Genomic DNA, 8,174 nt, shown 5'->3' on the forward strand with positions numbered 1-8,174 from the left:
AAAAAGTGCTTGAAAGGTTTTGTTCATGTAAAACCAACAGATTATGACATTATTATTATTATTTAAATCAGTATTAAACAGCATCAGCATAGGTTAAAGATATTATACAGACTATATACGATAAAAAAATACTAAACCACCCTTGCTTTTCCGTCATTTCTTGTATAAGTTAACACACAGATGTATAACATTTGTTTATACAAATATAACGATTAAAAAGTAGCTGATTAGAGTTTTAATTTTGTATTCATTAATCTGTAATAAAAATGGACATATTTTGGTTAATAAAATTAACAAGAAATAAAAGTAAAGGGTGTTCTAATACTTTTTTCAAGATTGTCCTAACATACATTTAATGTTTACAGTATATGTCTTCGGAAGAAGCGCAGCATTAGATTTTTTTTTTTGTTCTCTCTCTTTGACTTCTGAATTTGAATTTCTGTCACAGATGTGCTTGAATTCTATTTTGGATGATTTGTGTTAAACTGCACAAATATTTGAAGAGCCATAGAATTCAAGAATCACACCAGTGCTGCTACTCCTCCGAACGGGTGAACGCCCTTGATTAACAACCTGCGTTGAGGTGGCTTTTGAGATTCGTGGTGTGGGAGAAAAATCTCTGAAGGCATTCTTAGACTTCAAGAGAGGGTCCACAATTTTCAAAGATTCACTTCCGTCTGAATCAGAGGCCTCACTTGTATCCGGAATATATTCATCTCCACTGTCATCTGAGTTGGAGTAATAATGCTTATCCATTCCAAAGTCAGCCTGTTTTTTTAATCTAAAAAACAACAACGAAATATAAAGGATAGAAGGCAGGAGACCAATAAAATATATGCAATTTGCTTGTAAGATTCCCTGAAATCTATATGGGTTGTTTACCTGTATACTTTTGGTCCTCCTGAGCCTTGGGATAGTAATATGGTCTGGGTCTGAGGCACAAAGTTCAGGGGCAGGATTTGACAATGATTCGTCAGAATCTGTGTCGTTATTCCAAGGAAGATTCAGCCCATATTTTTTGTCCAAGGGAGGAGACTGGGTTGCATCAGAGTCCAAGAGAAAATTGAGAACCCATTAAATACTTAATCCCCAGAGGAATCTGCACAGAAAAAGGTCTTAATTCTATTTGAAAAAAAAAAAAAACTAAAATATTGATGAATGATATTATGACAAAATAATGTAATAACAAAATTAGAATGATTTTAGGAAATTATTTGCAAAACCAAAACATTGTGGTACGATAATAATGCATATAATTATTCTACGCAGCTATATTTAACAAAAACACTTAATTGACCGTAACAAAAAGCTCCCGGGAGGAAAACTACATTAAATGTTTTTTTAACAGGGCAGTGAAAATATTGGAAAATAAAAAAAATAATGAATAAAATAATATGAAAAAAGAATTCAATGTGTATCGATGGACCCATATGAAATACTTATATCGCTATGTACTTATCAGCCATATCGCCCAGCCCAATATGTAACTGCAACTTCAAAACCTCGGGCCATAACAGGATTGTAACATGGGATGCATATCTTCATTCCTAAATTTGTAGATCCCGAGGAGGCTGCTCAATGGTCCTGGTAATGTAAACCTCAACCAATTCGGTCACAGCCAATGTTCTCCATCCTTGTTAAGAAGTTTTGAAATGATTTAATAGATATACTATTGCAAACTATACCAGAATTTTATACATTTTAAACTTTTGATCACAATTTTACCTATTTTCTAAAAATCTGAAGAATCCACATGCCAAATCACCTGCTGTGGACACATAGGTTCTGTTCTGACAGATAATTCAGTTACAGGTTGTGTACTTAAAGCCAATAAGAGGGCAATGCAGCAGTCGACAGCCTGACGAAAGCTTAAGTCTCCCAATGAGAGAACTGTAGTGGCTGGTAGGTTCTTAGATTGTAACATAGTAAAGACATACACTACGCATAACTGTATATCATATGATGATGAGGGAAAATATTATTAGCTACGATTTATGTCCAGATATATTAGAAAACTTGTCCAACCAGCACAGGTCTATCTAACTGTAATTTTAACATCTCAAGACACGACAGGATGACCACATGATACGCATACCTCCTTTTCAGAGTCTGTCAAACCTTGAGAAGGCTGCTTCGATGTTCTGGTGGCATCAACCTCAGCCGATTCAGTCATTGTCGGTTGTCCTCCATCCTAATGAACAAGTTGAATATTAATTTAATGAATTAAAAAAAAGAAAATGGATCAGAATTTTACACATTTTAACGAACAAGTTCACGAATGAAACAAAACCAATTACTTTAGCGCATGACAATTAATCTTCAGTAGAGATATGTTGTGACTGATATTTCAGTCACAGGTTGTCTTTTGAACGCCACCAGGGCCGCAATGGAGCACAGGACAGCCAAAAGTCTTCTTGTCGGACAGCTGTAGTGGCTGGTAGGTTCTAAGATTATAACATAGTAAAGGCACATACAACTCCTAACTGTATTTCATATGATAATGAAGGAAAAGATGATTAGCTATGATTTATGTCAACAATAAAAATGGCTCTACGGGGTCCCCACGAACGCAAACCTGACAGTTGGGTGTCAGATGGCCAACATACCTGACTCGCAATTCAACTCAACTGGACCCCACAACACAAGAAAAAGCTGAGTGAGCCTCAAACCAGACATACACATTCACTGACAAATATCCTGTGACACCAGATATATTAGAAGTCTTGTCTAATCAGCACACGTCTATCTAACTGCAATTTTAACATCTCGAGACACGACAGGATGAGCACACGATACGCATACCTCCATTTCTGAGTCTGTAAAGCCTGGAGGAGGCTGCTTCGATGTTTTAGTAGCATCATAAATTTATTGAATTAATTATATTTGAGGTTGGATTAGATTTTTACACATTTTAAGCCTTAGCCACCCAAAACAAAACATAAGCTCATGAATGAAATAAAACTAATTAATTTCGCCCATGCCAATTAATCTTCTGTAGACACGTGTTGTGACCAGTGTTGTTTTTGGCAGGCATTTTAGATTTTGTCCAAGTCATTTGGACAAAGTGCTGATTTGTTTACATCACATTTAGTCATCCCAATTCGTTATAGTTTTAGTCCAGTTTTAGTCAACGAAAACTAAAAAAAGGGTTTTAGTCCAGTTTTAATCGACGGAAACGCAAAAAAAGTTTTACCCTAGTTTTCGTCAATTTATTCACAAAGGTTTTAGTCCAAGCGGCACGGTGGCCCAACTGGTTAGCATGATGGCCTCACAATATTGAGGTCGTAGGTACGATTCTGGCTCCGGCCTTCCTGCGTGGGTTTCCTCTGGGTAATCCGGTTTCCTCCCATATTCTTAAAACATGCATGGCAAGTTGCTTGGACACTCTAATTGCCCCGAGGCATGAGTGTGAGCGTGGATGGTTGTTCGTCTATGCATGTCCTGCGATTGGCTGGACACCAATTCAGGGTGTACCTCGCCTACTGCCGAAGACAGCTGGGATAGGCTCCAACACCCCCCGCGACCCTAGTGAGGAGAAGCGGTACAGATAACGGATGGATGGATGGATGGATGGGTTTAAGTCCATTTGAGTTAAAACAAGGCATTCAAGGTTTCCACCCAATAACAAAGACTTTTGGATGGACTACTAAGGATTCTTCATTACAAACAGAAAAAAGTGGCAACAGTGGAATCAATACTCACTGCTCCAAAATAAGCAGAGAAGCAAAACATTTTGTTGGGCAACTGTTGTGGCTTTATTTCACTAAAAGCAACATAAAATAATTTATGAACCACATGCTAACAATTTTGTCTAGTCAACGAAAAAAATTCATGTACATCACGTCATGTTTTCGTCATAAAAGAACCTCGTATAGCTTGTCATCGTCATTAAAAAAGGGGCGTTAACGAAGTATTTTCGTCATAGTCATCAGTGACGAAAACAACACTGGTTGTGACTGATATTTCAGTCCCAGGTTGTCTCCTGAACACCACCAATTGGGCAAGGGCGCGCAGGAAAGCCTGGGGTCTTCTATTTTTACAGTATAGAAAGGCTAAATATCAAATTGAAACAGTGTTTTATATCATGAATATACAGGGTTGGTGCTGGTTCTGGTAGGGAAACCACAACATAAAGATGTCCTTAATTAGTCCCACAATGGGGATATTTGCAATATGGCATATGATGGCCTAACAGGGCCACCGCCCAGAAAGGAGTAACGCAGAACTTTGTAATACTGTCACTCCCTGACCAGTTCGTTGTTCCTGCAGAGCCAAACTTTGACTCAGACCCACAAATTTGAATTACAGATAGTGGACAATGGAGAACTCCCCCAGTCAGTCAGCATGTTCAACTTCCATAGAAACCTCACATACATTTATTAGATTGCCAAACTAATTGGAAACTACATCACCAGAACACCACAAGTGGGCTCTGTTATTGTACTTAAAGATGCATCTTACAAACCTGTGTTCTCCAAGGCCAGCTGGTCCATAGTCTTAAGTTATTTCTTCGCCAACATCAATGTCTCGGAGCGCAAACAGACAGAGGTGTGGTCTGTCCTCTGTTGTCATCTTCTTCATTTTACAATTGGGGTGCATGTGGTCATCATTAACCAGTCTTCCCAGACTGCCATCTTCTTGAGCGGCATCAACACTTAAAATAGATTTAAAAAAAAAAAAAACAATTATTCAATCAATGTCAGAAATTAATCTTTGAGACAATCTTGTGTACACAAAACATAAAAATAGGAAATCCACAATTTTTAAATCTAAATCAAATCATACAAGAAATTTCTATTGGAATCAGACCCTATTAACAGCTTGTCTTTGAGACTTCATGATCTATATTTTCATTTGTACAGATTCAACGCATGAATAAAAGTAATTATACATTTTTGCTTAGAGAATGATTTTTCCCCTAACACTTATGGGATGAGTATGTGTTTATTTTTTTAAATAAAAACAAAAATAAGATAACATCTCAATCTTTGCCTCACCTCCAAGTTTTTTCTTGCCGGCGGAAGTCAAACAAAAAGACAGTGCCTCTTCCATCCATCTTCCTGCGTTGAGATTCATCAGAATCTATCAATTTTCCTCTGTACTCCATAATAAAGAATAAAGTCGTCTTTCCTGAAAGGGGCCTTGGTAAATACTCCTCGACCTAGTTAACAGGGAAATCAAGTTAGCTTCGTCATATTTTTAAGCACACAAATAAGGAGTCATCATATTCATTTGGGCCACTATACTAATGTAGGGTGGTTTGAAACATTGCTTCTTGTGAGGGATAGAGCAGAGCCCTTCTTTATGATTTTAAAGGAACAGACCAGCCAAAATTCATTTTCCAGCATTGCATTAGCCAGTATGTATTAGGACTGAAAGTACAAATGTCAATTGCACCTGGTTACGTAAAAAAAAAACTTTAAGATTATTTAGTTTCAAAACAATGACATACACTGTACACAGTCATATTGGATCGCGTCACGTGATCTCTGTGACGTATTACGTGCTTTACACTAGACTATCAATATCGGACTTGTTCACCGGTCTATTGTGGTATAAAAATGCCGGAGGGCGTCATCAAGTACAGCCTTAATTTAGATAGAACTCCTACCATCAGGTTTCACACTCACTGAAATAACTTGAAACTGACAAAAGTGGCAAAAGAAAAGGTCAAGACACTCTTAATGTAAAATAACCACTTAAAAAACGATGTCAGCTTGGTTATCAGAAAACAATAATATATCTTAGCAAAAGCGTTAACATCATACCTTTAAATTAGTTTATATTCTTCGCTTCTAACTCTGCAGTCTTGTCCAGACCCTTGACTGCATGTTCAATAGTATCCTGCTTTGGGGACTTCCTGCATCTCAGGGAAGGCATTGTTTATTCTATAAAGAAAAAAGACAGTATTGTGTTGAGAATTATTAATACTATGGGCTAAATGGAGTTTTAACAATATCAGTGTAAGAAAAATAAATTATAAATTAAAAAAACATCAATTCCTCCATCCCAATTAACGATTTCAACCATAATAGTTTATATTGAAGTTTAAACAACAGACACAGACAGATTTATGCAGTGTGACTACAAAAATCTTACCAAAATTGCATTCACAGTAACCTTTGCTTTAAGAATCATGTAATTAACCAGTGAACATCGTGTCTTACACAAAAATTAATGACAGAAATTATCATAGTACTTGCATTCTGTGGTTCTATAACAAAAGTGCAAGCTGTTAGCTCCGCAAAGCTAACGCAACAAGCTAGCGTCCCTCGTGCTCACATTCAATGCAAACCTGACCACCGGATGACAATACGCGTCGGTTTAGTTCTTTAAATGAGTAAAAGCACCATGACGTTTTATAATTATTCAATGCTTAACTGGAGCTCGTCAATTATGTCGATGTAGGAGCACATGTTTGCTAGGCCAGTGTTGTAGGCCCACATCCATGGTGCTACTTTGTATAGTGTTTTCCACACAACTATCTCTAACTATGAACAAATGCACTCGACGCATGTTTTGAAAAAAACCCAACGAAAAACACTTACCTCTCCGTTTCAACAGCAGTTCGAACTTCGAAGTGGTGATATTCTCCAGCGTTAAGCACCTGCTCGAACTGCGAATAGGTAAAATTCAACAGCGTCTTTTTTCTGTCTTAATAAGGACGCGATGAGAGGAGGAGCGCTTGCCTTTTCGTCAGCACGCCCCGCGCGGGTGGTGCTGCTTTATCACTCTCTATCTGTGCCCGCCCGCCGGCATGTCGATAGAAAAATAATATTCCTTCAAACATTACTTTCATCTTCTTAACGTTTTGTAGTGAATTTAACAGGTTCACCACTTTTTTCAAATACACCAATGGAAAACAGGTCTTAATTGAGGAAACATACAAAGAGCGTCTCACAAACACCTTATGATGAGCAATGTAATTTGATCACGTTTTTTGTCACTGCCTGGACGTTGGGTTCACTGGCCTGGTGGCAGTGGCTTGTAGACACTGTCACTGAGTGGGAACGGATCTCAAGGTGGGTCAAACTAACCCAAGCAGTGGATCGGTCCGTTTTTTAAATTTATTAATTTTTTTATTTTATGTATTTATTTATTATTTAATACAAGGGCTTCGGCTCACTACCAGTGGGCGGGACCAAAGAATTTGGGTTTCCTTTGAGCTAGGAGGCAGTCAAAGGCAGTCCAATCCCCGGCAACATAAAGCGCCTAGCTCTGGGGACATGGAATGTCATTTCTCTGGTAGGGAATGAACCCGAGCTGGTGTGTGACTAGACCAGTGGTTCTCAATTATTTCCTGTCATGCTACCCCTACCAAGAAGAAAACAATTCGCACCCCCCCACCACAATTTTCTTTTACATTTCGTACTAATGTACATGTTCTTTGCATATTAATGTTAGATTGTCAATAAAATATCTTACCTTAACAAAGCTAAATTGATAAAAATAAAATATCATTTTGAGAACGACTATTGTGAGGATCTCGAAACTCAGTACTCTGTGGTGCTAATATTGATGAGATGATAAATATGTTGAAGCCACAGAACAAAAAGATTAGATATTGTTTGGAAATTAATGACGTACATAAAGGAATATCAGCCTTGATTGGAGTACATTACTGCATTTAAATTTTTAATAAAAATGAAACAATTATTGATGTTATGACCACTATGAAGAATTTAAAAAACAATATATAGGGATAATTATAGTTTTCATTTTGTTATGTGTAGTCTGTTCATGTTGCATTATTTTTATGACAAAGACGATGGTTAATCGTAGGTTTGTTGCCCAAATGTACCATTACAACCTGATTAATGTTGAGAATGACGAACTCAAACTGGACACTGAAACGTAAAAACACATGGACTTCTTGCCCCTGTCCTCACACGTGCACACACACACACACCATACACGAAGATCCGGGAGGTAAGGACGGCTGTCCTACAGGATGCGGATGGAAGAACAACTGCAGCGGAACAATGCCAGGGATGTCTGGAGGGGCCTGAAGACCATCTCAGGCCACGGACAAGCAGGTAAGACCCAGAAGGGGGGGGGGCTTCAGTGGACAAATGAGTTGAACCTATTTTTCAATAGGTTTGATCAAATGTCTGACCCCGCTCAGGCTTCCCTGATGCAGCCCCCACCCACCCCTCCTGCCACTGCGAACAAGA

General features: G+C 38.1%; 1 long non-coding RNA gene across 2 annotated transcripts; it reads right to left on the minus strand.

Moving 5' to 3' along the window:
• Positions 1-570: 570 nt before the first annotated feature.
• LOC148344823 (uncharacterized) lies at positions 571-6,715 on the minus strand. 2 transcript variants are annotated; one of them, XR_015846069.1, is made up of 7 exons: positions 6,549-6,715; positions 5,769-5,888; positions 4,998-5,161; positions 4,466-4,654; positions 2,096-2,191; positions 883-1,035; positions 575-781 (listed from the first exon to the last, which is right to left on the minus strand). It is a non-coding gene; the product is annotated as an uncharacterized LOC148344823 (long non-coding RNA). The 2 variants fall into 2 exon arrangements; XR_015846068.1 differs by having other exon boundaries at positions 571-1,035.
• Positions 6,716-8,174: the final 1,459 nt, after the last annotated feature.

Source organism: Idiotropiscis lumnitzeri, chromosome 1 (assembly GCF_059441095.1).
Source record: "Idiotropiscis lumnitzeri isolate Australia: NSW breed Sydney's pygmy pipehorse chromosome 1, RoL_Ilum_1.0, whole genome shotgun sequence".
NCBI lineage: Eukaryota > Metazoa > Chordata > Actinopteri > Syngnathiformes > Syngnathidae > Idiotropiscis > Idiotropiscis lumnitzeri.